Source organism: Paroedura picta, chromosome 2 (genome assembly GCF_049243985.1).
Source record: "Paroedura picta isolate Pp20150507F chromosome 2, Ppicta_v3.0, whole genome shotgun sequence".
Taxonomy (NCBI): Eukaryota; Metazoa; Chordata; class Lepidosauria; order Squamata; family Gekkonidae; genus Paroedura; species Paroedura picta.
Genome location: NC_135370.1, coordinates 121,697,346 through 121,713,194, shown reverse-complemented (window position 1 = coordinate 121,713,194; position 15,849 = coordinate 121,697,346). Strand labels below are relative to the sequence as shown.

Sequence of the window (15,849 nt, the reverse complement as noted above, 5' to 3'; positions counted from 1 at the left end):
AGGAAAGCAGGCTACCAAGGCAGGCTATGGCCGATCAAAGCCTTGCTCCTATTCTCTCCTATTTTCTCTCTGCACTTATGCAGAGTGTGTGCAAGAAGTCTTTGCACCTGTCCTCTGCAGGCAGCCTGTTATAAAGAAGACATGTCTTCCACCTGTATCTCTTCCAATAAGCTCTGCCTGCCTTCCAAACATTTGCTCCTGCTTAGAGACGCAGACCCACAGAAAGTTGTAGCTCATGGAAATTTAAGCCTCATTTTTATATCGATTCCAAGATCTATCCAAAGCCATAGAAATAATGCAGAGAATGGAAACATTATGCCTAGACATGTCACCTGGAAAAACCCTGCCTGGTAGGAAAAATAGGTTAACTGTTCTGTTTGGCACATACCTGTTAAGGCATTATCTTCCCTCCCTGCCTCTCCAATCTTTCTCCCCTCTGGAAACTGAAAGCAGTAGGCTAGATACCTCAGTAACTGTCAGACAAGAAGGTTTCCAACTATTCCATATGCTGGAAAACATTCTGTTTGGATTTAGACCATTTACTGCATTTACAAGTGGCATATGCCTCTGACTGAATCTTGGTTAGTTTAAAGTTCACACTCATATAAGTCACAGCAGTTTACATGTACATAGGTAAGAATGGTCTTTCAGATACAGCACAGCTTGCTTATGGTTTGATTCCAAGAAGGAATAAAAGTTGGTCCAACAAACAGCATATGTCAGAGCTAAGTAAAACAGAACCAAGGCAAAAGGTGATTCAATCAGGTTACTGTCTCTTTGGAGAGAGAGGGGGAGAGCGAGGGAGAGAGAGCGCACGAGAGAGAGAGAGGGGGGGGGGGAGCGAGAGAACATCAACTACCACCAGAGCCTGGAGGACACATGTTATCTCATTTCTAACTTTATTTCTCAAGGTGCCCAGTGTAATCAGGGGCATGCAATTAGATTTCAATCTACATTTTGGCTATAGTAAATTGCCCCCTTGTCACTGCTGATTAAGCTCAGTAAATTACAGCTTGGCTGCTTTGCTTCTCTTAGTGCACTTATTGCAGTCCTATACATACACAGTGTTCACAGTGTCTCTCTCCCATCCCAAAGGACATCATTAGAACTTAATATTCAGGTCAGAATTCTCTCTTTCTGGCTTGTATCTTATATTTGAAGTTATTCTAGGTTGGATTGGACGCTAACCACAAAAATGCAGTTTGGTTTGTGGGTGAATCATGAATCAAAACCAACCAAGTTGCACACAAACAGAACTGGGTTCATGGGTTTCATGACCCAAACTGCTGAGCTGTGGGGGCAGCCTGCTCCCACAGCTCAGTTGCTTTGGGTTCTAAACAACTGAAGCATGGGAGCAAGTGGTCCCTGTAGCTCAGCTGTTTCTGATCTAAGCAAATGAACTGTGGGAGCAGGCACACTAAAAAGATGGATACAATTTGGCTTGTACTGAATTGATTTGAGTGTATCTTGAATCACCCAAAATACTTGTTACCAAAAAACACACACAAGTATCCAAGACACATGTCTATGAGCAGTGGGGGATTGCTTTGCAAGAGGTTGGTAATGTGGCATTAAAGATTGTTTGCCAATGGTTACAAGGTGATTACACCCTTTAGAACTCAAGGCAGACAACAAGTAGTTATAGTAAAATAATGAATAATATTTATTAGAAAGAAAATAATAAGAGGAAATAGACAAATATATATCTGGCACACTAACAGTCAAGTGGATAGGAAAATAAAGGGGGGGAAAGCATTGGAATCAGTATATTTATCAGGGTAGAGGCAGAGAGTGATATGACCAGTGTATAGGGTGTTCTGAATGGATCTAAATCAGAAGCATACTTTGGCTTTGCAAAGCCAGAGTTTATATATGTTTTTTGGGAGGAAAAAACAGAGGAGGGGGTCATGCTAAGCTCATAATGGGGGTATGATAGGGGCAAGCTGAGTGCATGATGGAATTTTCCATGGGTAGGAAGTTGGGAAATGGCCTAGCCAGACCCAGAGACGGGTGTTAATTGGTCTACACAAAGGGAACCATCATGTCTCAATGGGTCTAGCTATGGGGTTGGGGGAAGTGATTTCCCCTGGCAGATTGGCTTAGAGTGATTCAGAGGGGTGAGACAAAAGATATTGCCTAGAAGCACCTAGGCAAAAATGGCTCTATTGGCCAGTCGATCAGCAATACAATGGGGGGGGGGGTGGAAGAGAGGAAGGCAAGACATGACTCAAGCTGCAGCTGCCATGTTGAACCTGTGGCTAAGAGCAAGCTAGAAGATGGAGTCTGGCCCTACTGGATTTTGGCAGATTTTAACAGTGTCTGGCTTTGGCATAAGCCAAAACTATTGACGGGTGCCACTGGCTGTTGAGGACAGTATACCAGTCTATTGAGCAGGGTCCTGCCATACATAACACACTGGCTTACCACAGTGATTTGGTTCCCATGATTCCCATTTTCCCAAATTGATTTGGCTCCATTGGAGCCCAACAAACAGCTCTGCACAGCATCAGCCTGGATCTGCTGAAGATACATTTAAAGACCCCACCAAACTGCTCTTGAGCAGATCCTATCTGAGTCCATAGAGCATGGGCTCTCTGCAGCCTCAGAAGGGTATGACAGGGAGAAACAGCTGATCCTGAGATCTTTAAATATTTCCCCAAGAGACCTCTCTGAAAACAATTAAAGACCCATCATAGAATCATAGAATAATAGAGTTGGAAGGGACCTCCTGGATCATCTAGTCCAACCCCCATCAAACTGCTGATTCTTGGGATCAGCTGTTAGACATGGTCTTTCTCTGCAGCTTTAGATAGGTCAGCTGGGGAGACATTTAAAGACCCCACTAACAGCTTATCCTCAGGATCAGCTATTTGGTGGGGTCTTTCTCAACTCAGCCCATTTAAACTAATGGTAATTACTATTAGTTAGACTCAGATAAGCTCCATACCCCGCAAAGCAGCATTGATTTGAGATTTGAGATTTTTGGGGGCTTATCTGAATTACACATCCCTAGTTGAGACGCCATTTTACAAAAGTTTTTACTATAGTACAGCATGGAAAACAGCAATGACAACTATGATTTCATGAGCTAGAATTTGGCAACACAACGTTATAATAAATGCTGGTTACTTCCCACCAGCGGGAAGCATTCAAGGGTATGCCTGGTATTCTTTGGCCTCACTGGTCCCATTCCAAAAGTTCAACATTTTCTCCTTTTTTCCAGTGAGCTTGTCTGAGTCAAGTGCTGCTTACTGCCAACTGCAAGGGAACCTGCTGTCTCTGTTATTCCTGTTTCTTCTTTCCTTTGACAAATGGGTCATTGTTATATCTCCAGCCAAATTGGAACATAGAGAGTTTGGACAAATGCTTGACAGTTCTGTTTAATATGCTGCCTTTCCTCAAAGCCAATCACATCTAAGGCATTTTGTAAGATACAGAACAGCAGGTTTTAACTGGCTTTCCCTAGCATTATATCAATCAGTAATTATGGGCACCACCACAAATTGTTTTATCTGCATATCAAAACTCTATTGATGAGAATTTAACGGTGTTTGATCAGAGGCAGTGGGAGGAATATGACACCTTTGTGAAGAATTCTGCTTAGTAAATCTATGTCCTAGAAGATCAGTATGGCTTTGACCAAAAACTGATCAGAACATTTTCTCATTCCCAATAGTATGTTTCTAAAAGATACATATGATGGAGAAGACCATTCATCCCTATGCCACTGATGACAATAGGTTGATTAAGTCCGCATGAGTTCTCTGTACTTTTAATGTGTAATATTTATCTTGGAAAGATAATAAACATACCAACCATATCCCTCCCAAAACAATAAACTGAAAATGGCACATTAGAGGAAAGGTGTCTAACAAAACCTCTGGCAAGAAACAAGAAAACAGGGTTTGAGTTTTCAAGAGTCAAAGATCACACACATACGCATATGTATGTATACATGTATGTGTGAACTTCACCTAAGTGCCTTCTGTTACTCAAGAATGCGAAGCAATAATTGTCTCTTTTTATTTCATTTATTGAATTGGATGGCTATTTCACTGTGGAACAGTAACAATAGTGACTTCAATGAATTTACAATGGTGTAACTCTGCTTATCACTTAAAGCTTTAGAGTACCAGCATAAACTCCAATGGTGCAGACTTCAAAATGGCATCCTGTGATTCAAAAGGTCTGCACAATGACCTGAAGTATATGAAGCATGTTTCTGTTTGTGTGACAGTGGGTGAGTGGGTGGGGGGGAGCAAATAACACACAACTCAATGCACAGTCATACTGCTGATGTTAAGGACGTCTGGCCCTGTATGCCACTGAGATGGAAGGCTGCTTGAGAACCATTTATAAATGATCAGAAGAAAAGCATAAACAACTAAGGACAGTTAAAATTATCACCAGAGCTTTTGTTAAAAAGAAAGGCATATGCAAAGAGGCTGGAGGCTTTCTGAAATTCCAGGATGACTCTGGTTAGAGCTACTGAAGATATATATTGTACTCAGATTTTTGATAGCAGAAAATACAATATACAACTCTTATTTCTTGCAGAAAGCTCCCCCAGGAACCCTTTTAGGCTGAGAAAACAGTGGTTTTTAAATCAATAAAGAATGAAATAAAGAATTATTCAGGAATTTGTGTGTGTGTGTGTGTGTGGGGGGGGTCTTCCCTTTCCATTCTGGAAGTTTGTTTGCAATGCTCTCTTGCTGCTGTATTTTTCTGGTACTGAAGAGTATGTTCACTTTAATGACACTTTCAAAGGCAAAATTAGATTGAAAGCCCCCTCCCCCTTTGTTTCCTTCCCTAGTTCCTCATCCCATAGTGAAGTAAGGAGATAGCTCAGGGGTGACTGGGTGTTGGAAATAAGTTATTTAATAGTTCTGTTGGCTTTAATGGCAGTAGATTGCAGGGTTCTAGACTGCCATATGTACAGCCTACACTCTGTCCTTCTATATCATAGAACCAGAGTTGGAAGGGACGTCCAAACCCCTGAAGAATGTGGGAAATTCATAAATACCTGCCCACCCAGAGTGACTCCATGTCTAGATTATTCTCCCCCGCCAAAAAACAAAACAAAACAAAACAAAACAAGAATCCCTGGCCAGGAGGAAATTTGCCTTCCGACCCCAGAGTGGTGATTGGCATTTCCCTGGGCATGCAAAAAAGGGCCACAAGAGCCAAGCATGGACACAATCCCTTGTGCCCACCCACTTCCAATCTGCCTAAATTTGTGCTCAGTAGCCTTCAAGTGAATGGAGGGTGAATTCAAGCATGTTAAAATGTTCAAGAGGAAGTCTATATTTGCACAATACAATGTACTAAAGACTGTTGCAGCTACAATTCTGAAAACCTAAAGCAGGGCAGCATAAAAAGAGAGCTAGAAAGGCAGATTCAACTTCTTCCTTTGAAGGTAACTGCCACAAAATTGCTGGTCATTTTAAAATTGTTTCATTTGTTTTACACCCTGGGAGATCAGAATAGTACAAGCAGGGGTGCAGTAGAATAGGCAGGAAAAAACATTTCCAGAGCTGTGCATGGTGCAGAGATTATCAGTAGCTTCAGAATTTATTGTGGCTTCTTCTAGATAGTAGCCCCTTGCTGCTGTCTTCTTGCAAGGTTGCTTGCCTGATCTGTATTGCCTCTCTGTGGGAACATAACAAGGGGAAAGAAGTTTGATTTTTCTTTCAAAGAAATCAAAAAGCCCCAGATAGTAATGGGTTCCTTTCAGTCACTGGAACATTCACTTTTGTATAAATCAGACTTATATGTAAAACACTTTGTGAGGTAAATGATATGCTATAGAATCTGCAAGTTGCCCTTTTTTTGGCTGGGCATCAGTCTGAAGTCTGACGTTCTGGCTCATACACCTTATGGAAAGGTCTGTCCTGTAACAAAATGGTTCAAAATGATGCTTGTGATAAAGGGTTAGCGACTATGAATTATATCACTGTGTACCCTTCATACTATTTATTTATTTATTTATTTATTTTATATTTATTTTTCATACTTATAGACCTCCAACCAATCAGCTCGTGGTGGCTAACAACATATAAAAATATAACAATAGCAACTAGGCATGTGCACTCACCTTCTGGGCCAGACTGCCACGGCTTCGTAGGAAGCCACCTTGGCCCAAGACGGTTTTGGGAGATGCCGCCTTGGTTGTCTCAGAGATCTCGAGGCAGCACTTCAGAGGCCAGGGCAAGGAAAACACGGGTGGCAGCAGTGGTGCACTGGCTGGCGGCAACATGCTGCAGCAGAGCAAGAGCAGGGGTAGTGGCAGCATGCCTGCCAGTGGCCGCATGCTGAAGCAGAGCCCGGCGAGGTGAGCAGGGGTGGCGGTGGTATGCCAGCCGGCAGCTGCACACTGGAGCAGAGCCTATGTGGGAGCCAAAGGAGAGGAGGGAGCAGGCAGGCTGGTTCTTGTTGTCCTCCTCTGGGGGGAGGGGATATCCCCAGCCCTCCTTTCCTTGGATCTGAGGCACCTCGGAAGCACTCCTAGGTACGACCACCTTGGATTTTTCTGGCCATGGGGTTTACTGCCTTGGACCAATTTGTCTCCGAAGCAGCCATTCCTCGGATGTTTTTCAGCCGAGCCGAGGCGCACATCCCTAATAACAAAATATAAAATGATAAAACTTCACTCCAAGCCCTCTTAACCCACCTGTGCCAGTTGATCCCCCCCCCCAGACTGCTGAATAGCTCCCGAGCAGTGATTAACCATTGCTGGGGTGCTGGGAAACTAAAATGCTGGAATAGGGGCAGATCTCCCCTCTCTGTCTGCCTGGCCTCAACTAAATGCCTGGTGGAAGAGCACCAACTTGCAGGCACCATAGACATTATTTTGCTTCATCAGGGCCCTCAGCTCTTTCAGGAGCTCATTCTACCAGGTGGGGGCCAGGGCCAAGAAGTCCCTGGCCCTGGTTGAGGCCAGGCAAATCTCACAGGGTCTAAGGACCTCCAGTATGTTGGCAGTTGCAGTGTAGTGATCTGCATGGCACATAGGGGGTTAAACTGTCCCATAGGTACACTGAGCCCAGACCGCATAAGGTTCATTGTGAATACCAGTTCATGGTGAATACCAGCACCATGAACTGTTATACAACTGGCAACCAATGCAACTGCCTCAGTGCAGGCTGGATATGGGTCCTCCAAGATGACCTAGCAGCTGAAATTTCCACCAGCTACAGTTTCCGGGTCAGGAGGGTAAGCCCGAATAGAGCGAGTTACAAAAGTCTAGTCCAGAGATGGCCGTCACTTGGATCATGTTCTTGGGAAAGATGGATACGATCTTAGAATCATAGAATCATAGAGTTGGAAGGGGCCATACAGGCCATCTAGTCCAACCCCCTGCTCAACGCAGGATCAGCCCAAAGCATCCTAAAGCATCCAAGAAAAGTGTGTATCCAACCTTTGCTTGAAGACTGCCAGTGAGGAGGAGCTCACCACCTCCTTAGGCAGCCTATTCCACTGCTGAACTACTCTGACTGTGAAAAAATTTTTTCCTGAGATCTAGCTTATATCGTTGTACTTGTAGTTTAAACCCATTACTGCGTGTCCTTTCGAGTGCAGCCAATGGGAACAGCATCCTGCCCTCCTCCAAATGACAACCTTTCAAATACTTAAAGAGGGCCCTCTCAACCTCCTTTTCTCCAGGCTGAACATTCCCAAGTCCCTCAACCTATCTTCATAGGGCTTGGTCCCTTGGCCCCCGATCATCCTCGTCGCTCTCCTCTGTACCCTTTCAAGTTTATCTACGTCCTTCTTGAAGTGAGGCCTCCAGAACTGCACACAGTACTCCAGGTGTGGTCTGACCAGTGACGTATACAATGGGACTACGAGATCTTGTGATTTTGATGTGATGCCCCTGTTGATACAGCCCAAAATGGCTTTCGCCTTTTTTACCGCTGCATCACACTGCCTGCTCATGTTTAGTTTACAATCCATAAGTACCCCACGGTCTCGTTCACACAGTGTTACCTAGAAGTGTATCTCCCATCCAGTAGGTATGCTTTTCATTTTTTTGAACCAGATGCAGAACTTTACACTTATCTTTATTAAATTGCATCTTGTTCTCATTTGCCCATTTGCCCATTGTGTTCAGATCTTGTTGAACTCTGTCTCTATCTTCTGGAGTATTTGCCAGTCCTCCCAATTTGGTGTCATCTGCAAACTTGATGAATAGTCCCTCCACCCCCTCATCTAGATCATTAATAAATATGTTAAAAAGTACCGGGCCGAGCACCGAGCCCTGAGGTACCCCGCTACTCACCTCTCTCCAGTCTGATGAAACACCATTGACAACAACTCTTTGAGTGCGGTTCTCTAACCAATTCCCTATCCCCTAACTATCTGAAAATCCAGATTGCAGTCCTTCAACTTATCCATCAGAACATCATGGGGAACCTTAACAAAAGCTTTACTAAAATCCAAGTAAACGACATCAACTGAATTTCCCCGATCCAGCAAACCTGTTACTTGGTCAAAAAAGGAAACCAGGTTGGTCTGGCAGGACCTGTTGGAGACAAATCCATGCTGACTTCCTTGGATCACCAAATTGTCCTCCAGATGTTTGCAGATTGCTCCCTTTAATATCTGCTCCATTATTTTACCCACAACAGAGGTCAGACTCACTGGTCTGTAGTTTCCCGGGTCATCCTTCCTCCCTTTTTTGAAGATCGGAATAATGTTTGCTCTCTTCCAGTCCTCCGGGACATCTCCTGTCCTTAAAGAGGTCCTGAAGATGATGGACAAGTGTTGTGTACAATAACCTGAAATATATGAAGCATGCTTCTGTTTGTGTGAGAGTGCATTGGTACTAGGTATTATCTGTTGTTATAAGCTCCTAGTTTCTAATTTTTGCATAATTTAATGTATCACATTAATACTTACACTTTGCTGCATCTCTGTTCCAGATTTCCGGTTGGCTCCAATTTCTACAAGCCAAACCATCTTGTTTATTGAATGTCCAATCCTTGAAGACTGTGCTTACATATAATCTCAGTGGGAAAAGTAAACTACAAAAAAAGAAATAAGTCCTCACGTGCCTCAGAGTGATTAACCCAAGATCACCCACAAAATGTAACAGCTGACTGTCATTTGAACACAGGTCTTTCCAGCCCAAAATTATATTGTGCTTTCTAAATATTCTTGAAAAAGGTACATGGGGATGACCACTTAACAGTTTCCTCTGGACCAAACTAACTGTAGGATCATCAAATGCTCCTGTGATGGTGTTTGTGTGGCTTTCTTTCTTCATTTTGTTTTCTGTTTTCTTGTGCATAAATATTTAGCACATACCCATAAATAACCAAAATCATTATTGTTGAATGTTAATTTTTGATTTACACTGGAAATCAGTACAGTAATACACATTTAAGAGAACTAAGTCCAGGGATTAAAATTACTGCACCACACTTTGGACTACTTAGTGGGGTAGGGTGGAAGGGATAAAACCTTTATTTTAACTACTTTAATTCCTATTCATTGGCAAACAGAGCTGTTTTGAAGAGGAAAAAGCTTCAGCATAAGAAAAAATATTCTCTGAAAACATTAAAAGGGATTGAGACAATACCCATGAAAAAATGGCAGATTATTTTGGTCAGTTCTCTTTTGCATCTGGCCATAACCCAGCAGAAGAGAATGTCTACAGGAAAACAGGTGCAATTACAAGTATTTCCTAAGACTGGATTCCTTTGCAAGAGCTGATTCTGTGAAAGGCTGCTGCTTTACCACATCCTTAGAAAGGACAGCTGAGAATCCTTTGCTACTGCACAGACTTTCGTTTCTCCATTTCCCTTGTTCCCATCAAACAGACAGCTCACCATTCTTGTGGGAGTGATGCATACTGCACCAAGCACAGACAATAGAAGCACCGTTAAATTTGTTAGAGCATGACAGCATTTCATTATTATTATTATTATTAAGAGAAAGACAATTAAAACCCATGACAAAGGCCTGAGAGACTGCCAGCAGAGGGCAGAGACCTGCTGGAGTGACTGTCCCCAAGAGAACTGTCAAAGCACACAGTAGGGGAGAACAGGAACTGTTTGAATAGCAGAGAACATTTGCGCTAAATAAAAGCTATTTTGAGGAATTAAAGCAAACAAATGTCAGCCCCATGCAGTGGCGTATTAAGATGCGATGTGCTGTAATGTGCTGTGACACTCCATAAATTAAAGGTTTTTCTTCTCCCCCAGGGGAGGGAATTCAAGAGCAGTCAAACACTTGAACTTGGAAGTTCTGCTAGTTCAACACTTAGCATTTTATGAGTCCACTGATCCTGCAAATCAAGTCAGCTAAGTGCATAGCCCACAGAACGCCCCCATACTCCTTTGGCCTCTGAGATCAAGGAACGGATACACCAGAAGTTCTGAAGCAGCAATTGCTTATAAACACATTTTGCTACTAGGCTCCAGCTCAGTGCCAATCATTAAAAAAAAAATCATGACATACTGTGAAATAAATCTTTATCATCCGCATGCTTGCATCTAGAAAGCATTTTCAAGTGAATTATGGCTCAGCTTTTTAAATGGGAAATCTCTATCAAGGTATGCATCTGACATCCCCCTCGGAAATAACACACTTGGGCCAGGGGTTTGTTTAGTTGTAGCAATTTGGAGGCACTTTAACAGTGAAATCCTAATGACTTTCTCAAGTATAAGCAAATTCATTTTAATAGGCTTAGGCTAGAGTAACTCTGCCTAGGATTGCACTGGAAAAATCTTTACCTCTGAAGCTAGACTGGAATAACAAAGATTGACTTAGGCTTAGTGCAGAACTGGAAAAAAAATGCAATGCTGCTTAACACTGGCACCATATTTCCAGCATTCATCTTGCCAACAATTTTATTGCTTTCAGATGTCCTCTGGGATTTTTTTTTTTAAAGATAATGGAGAGTAATGAACCAACAAGGGCAAAAAAGGGATTTTAAGCTCAGGGTATCTAAAAACAGCTGCACAGACTATTTATATAGTGTAGTTTAGTTTATTAAATTTCTATACCACTTATCTGGGAAACCAGCTCTGGGCGGTGTACAACATAGTACATATACATTTTAAATAAATTAAAATAGAATTAAAACAATTTGAAATAGTGGTAAAACAACTTGGAATAGGTTGTTAGTATTAAGAATGCCCAGTGTCAGCAGACTGATGTTCATAGCTCCCACTGTCTAGGTCAAGCCAGCTGGTGGTCTGAATTGCCCATGACTGAATAATTAATCATGGTATGTAGGAATGGTGGGGCCCCATTAGAGTTAGATGTTTCATACTTCATCAGCCCCAACCAAAAGCCTGGTGGAAGTTCCAAGAGGGCCCAGATATGTTCTGGGAGTTAATTCCACCAGATAGGGGCCAGGGTGGAATATGTCCTGGCCCTGGTTGAGGCCAGACATACCTTCTTGGGGCCAGGGACCACCAGTTGGCTGGTATTAGCAGAGCATAACACTCTGTAGCAATGGATAGAAAGGCAGACTCTCAGATATATAGGACCTGGACTATGAATGGCCTTGTGGGCAAGAACCAACACCTTAAATTTGACCTTTAATTCAACTGGGATCCAGTGCAGCTGTTGGAGCACTGGTCGAATATATGCCCTCCAGGGAGTTCTCATGGGAATTCTGAGCAGCTACTATTTCCAGAGCAAGGATAAGGTTAGGCTCGCATCGAGCAAGTTATAGAAGTCAAATTTAGAGGTGACTTTCACATGGGTGACTGTGGCTATGTGTTAAGTCAAGTGCGGAGCTAGTAGCATGGCTAGCACAGACGGAAGAATACCAGCCACACTACTCGAGGCTTGCACCTCCATAAATAAGGAGGCATCAAAGATCACACCCAGATTCTTGTCTGAGGGAGCAACTGACAGTTGAACCCTGTTCAGGCAGGATAAATATACTTCCTTGGTTGGTCCTTTCCAAACAACCACAGGACTGCTGAAGAAGAAGAAGAAGAAGAAGAAGAAGAAAGAAGAAAGAAGAAAGAAGAAAGAAGAAAGAAGAAGAAGAGTTGGCTCTTAGATGCCTCATTTCTCTACTTGAAGGAGACTCAAAGCAGCTTACAGTCAACCAGATGCTCAACCAGAAATATCTGAACCAGCTAGTGAGCCAGAGATATTTAAGAGGCAGAGACCTTAGATGGTAACTCATGAGCCAACATCATGGGCTGAATTACAATACATGTGTGAACCAGAAGGAAGCAAGCAGAGGAAAGCAGAACAAAAAGAAAGAGTCACATTGCATAAGAACAACATTTGGATTCTCATTGAACTATTCAAGCTACTGGACTCTGGGTTCAGCAGGAAGTGTAGATTTAGCTGCCCCTCCGGCGCCCTCGTCTCCAGGTGGTTGGTTGGGCCTTGTGCCGTTGCTTCCATGGTTGGTAAGCAGGCAGTTGTTGGAAGGCAAGCAGGGGGATTGTGGTCTCTGTCAAACTGTCATGAAACATGGGCTGGTCCACTGGAACAGAATAGACCCCCTTGTACGAAGCTGCTCCAAACAGATGTAGTACTAAGAAGTCAGGCTTTATTGAAATAATTATATCAGGTGAAACAGGATAAGCATGGCAAGTGCAGGATGCATTGAGAGGCAAGGATGGGTAGCCCCTCTAGTGGTATATATAGGGGACAGTTTAGGTGACACCCACCCCCAAGTGTCACTTCCATCATCTGCCCTCGCAACCTTCCCTGCCCTTTATTCTTTGACAAATTAGAAGGGTGGTGGCATAACAACATGACTCCAGCATAATGATTTTTAATTTTGGAACAGTGGAGTCAGGGAAGCTTGGCAAACTGTGCAGGGAGGCCTCAGCCCCTTCTCCCCTGTTTTTTTTTTAATTAAGACAGGGTTGTTGCTTTAAGTCACTGTGGTGGTTTAACAAGCAAAGACTCTTTTTTTGGGTCCCTTTTTTTTTGGAGGACTGTCAACAAGAAAAGCCAAGCCACTGTGTATAATTTCCCCCCAAAAACCTAGTACAGCAAATCAATAACTATTTAATGCAAAGGCATGCCAGAGTCCTCAGTGCCATTCTGGAAGCTGTGAGTGAGGTCCTGAAAGCAAAATAGAGAACACAAGGTGCAAGCTGGCAAAATTGTTGAAAAGTTTATACACAGTGGATTGGCTTTTCTTCTTTTCAGTCCTCCAGGGATCAAAAAAGACTCCTTGCTTGTAAAATGTGGCAACATTATAATACAATAACAATGTTTTTATTTTTTAAAGATTTCAGACTTGGAAGGGGCACACAAATGTGACAAAATAGTGCTGGAAGATTGGAAGTTTTTGCCATGCAACAATGATTGACAAGTTTAAAAAAACAGTGCAATGTTTTGACTTCCTGTCCCTTGGCTATCGCCTGTGGAATAAATCAGGGGACAAACAGGAGGGGGTAAGTGGGACAAAGGGTTCTCCATGTGGACATGGAAAAAGATCAGGAGAGCCATCCCGTGGCAACCCCCCCCCCCAAAAAAAAAAAACAGGGGACAGTGTGACATAATGTCTGGGTGAGTCCTCTCTGTGGAAAAGGTCCTAATCTGAGCAAGTTTGTATCCTGCCCATCAATTTTAACATCACCGACACTAGACTGCCTGAAAACCTGTATCTCTGATTGAACAGCAGCGCTTCAGCTGATGGCATGGCAGCTCCATGTCTTAATTACCTGTGCTGTCTTCATAGTAAGAGAGGTTTCTCAGAACTGCAATTAGGGAACACAACATTAGAGCTACTATTCCAGCTAAAGCAGGGCCTGTCTTCCTAAATCATCATTATTATGATTTACCATCAGTTCTAGGCCATTTTTCTCCTAGAAAAGAATATTGGATTTGTTGTGAGTTTCCATTATATTCTACTGATGGAAAAGCAGTCAGGTATAGACCAAATGTTGCACTCCTATGACAGAGGGCATGGCTTAAATGCTTCTGATAAGAAGCAAGAAGTACACCCTACATGTATAATGAGCTTCTTGGAGCCTCTGGAACTCTATGAAACTGTTTGCAATTGAAGGCCACATGGAGGTAAAAGAAGCATCTACAAAAATCAACTTCAAGAGGCCCTGAAATAACTAAAACAGCCCATAATGTATGCTTAAGAATGGCATCAAGGGAATCTGTAGACAACAGTGTGAAAATCTGAACCCCTCAGCACTGAATCAATGAGAAAAGCTAGGGCCCATTCCGCATGCACATCTTACTGCAGATTTTCAGAGCAGTAAGCCTTTACATTGGATTTAGAATTCTGGGCCCACCATAGGCGTCATCCCCCTCCCCTCCATTGTATTTACAATTTTAAAAACACAATACTTTTCTAAACTGGGGTGGAATATCACTTCTGATGTGTGGGGAGGTGGTATCTAAAGTAGCATCCAGCAAGGGCCATCCCTAGAGCAAAACAAACAAACAAAAAAATTAAGTGCTGCATGTAAACAAAATGGGGGGAGGTCATCAGCATGGAATGAAATTGACATGAAATGTAAATAAAGAGAGAAAAACAAGGATGAGAATCCCAAGGCTTTGTAATTTCTCTCCCTTTAACGCTTTAGTGAATAAAGTTTTTTGGAGGAGGGCATTTTGGCAGTCTGGAACAGTAAAATTAAAATGGTGGCTGAGCCACATGGACCTTTTGCAAACCACCAAACTCAAGAATAATTTGGGATTGATCTATTTGGAGCAGAGTAGAATTAGCATAGGGCAGGCTTTGAAAAACTGCCAAGATAACAACCTGTGTGCAAAATCAAATTATAGAATCACAAAGAGAAAACCATGCAAATTTGCAATGGGCAGAAAATTAATGCTATTATGCAGCTGCGGTAAGGCATCGGTGGAAAAAAGCCTTTATTTCCCCCCAGTTTAGTGACACAAAACAAAAACAGCTCTCCAGAACTTCTGCCAGAGGACACATACCTCATACAAATTACAGTCCTATGAAAGTATAGTGGAGTAGCAACTGACTTTGCACAGGTGTGCACACACACACACACGTTGCCAAAGATCATAAATTGCAATGCCAATGAGTTCTACTATGCCTTCTGTATACACAAATGTATACTCAAGGAAACAAGATATGTTCATCTTAAGAGAAGGCATCTCTGGGCCCATCAGACCTGCCTGACATATGGAGAAATGCAGAGACTGAGGCCAAGGGATCTGACCCACCTCCAACATTGATGCTGTGCAACACTAGATCCATTAACAACTAATCCTTTATTCTATAATAATATTTTGTGGAGCATGGGGTCAATCTGATGTGCGTGACCTGGATGAAAGTGGGTGAAATTAAATATAGTAGCAGCAGGTTTCAAGTATAATGTTATATCACTGACCTAAGCCTTACTATTTCATTAGTTAGGGATAGGAGAGAAATCTTGAATATATATTTGTCTTTGTGTTTGAGTTTTAGGTTAGTGAATTGATGTATTAGTAATGGGTATGGAGATAGATATAGATTTTGAAATTGATATATATCGATATCACAATAAAATATTTGAATGGCAAAAAAAGAAACCCATTTGCTGGGGTTTTTAGTCCTCCTCAATAACAGACTGTAGTATGGGGGAGGAGGTATGGTCATCCTGGTTCAAGAGGGATTACGCCTTCAAGGCACTCCCCACATGAATGATCCCAGAAATTGCATGTGTCAGTCTGAGGTGGGACTTCATTGATAGCTTGGCCATCTGATTGGTGTACCATCTGCTGAATGCACTGGCAGTGGCCCTGTTGAACCTGCTAGTGGTGGCAGCTCTGTGGGCATTATTGTACCCCAGACTTATTGCTTTGATGATGATAGGTATTCACTCAAGTCTGACTCTTGGCAATCCTAGGAACCAAGTGCTCACATGATTTCCAATCTTGCACTGC

The 15,849-nt window shown here is 42.6% G+C and overlaps 2 long non-coding RNA genes across 2 annotated transcripts in view; one reads left to right on the top strand and one right to left on the bottom strand.

Annotated features, from left to right (window-relative positions):
- LOC143828787 (uncharacterized) overlaps nt 1-9,325 on the top strand; it is a 32,429-nt gene extending 23,104 nt beyond the window's left edge. Inside the window, exon 2 of the long non-coding RNA XR_013227878.1 lies at nt 8,922-9,325. This is a non-coding gene — a long non-coding RNA (uncharacterized LOC143828787). The remainder of the gene's footprint in view (nt 1-8,921) is intronic.
- The window catches only part of LOC143828786 (uncharacterized), a 265,869-nt gene that overhangs the window by 69,309 nt on the left and 180,711 nt on the right, over nt 1-15,849 (bottom strand). The window lies entirely within an intron of this gene.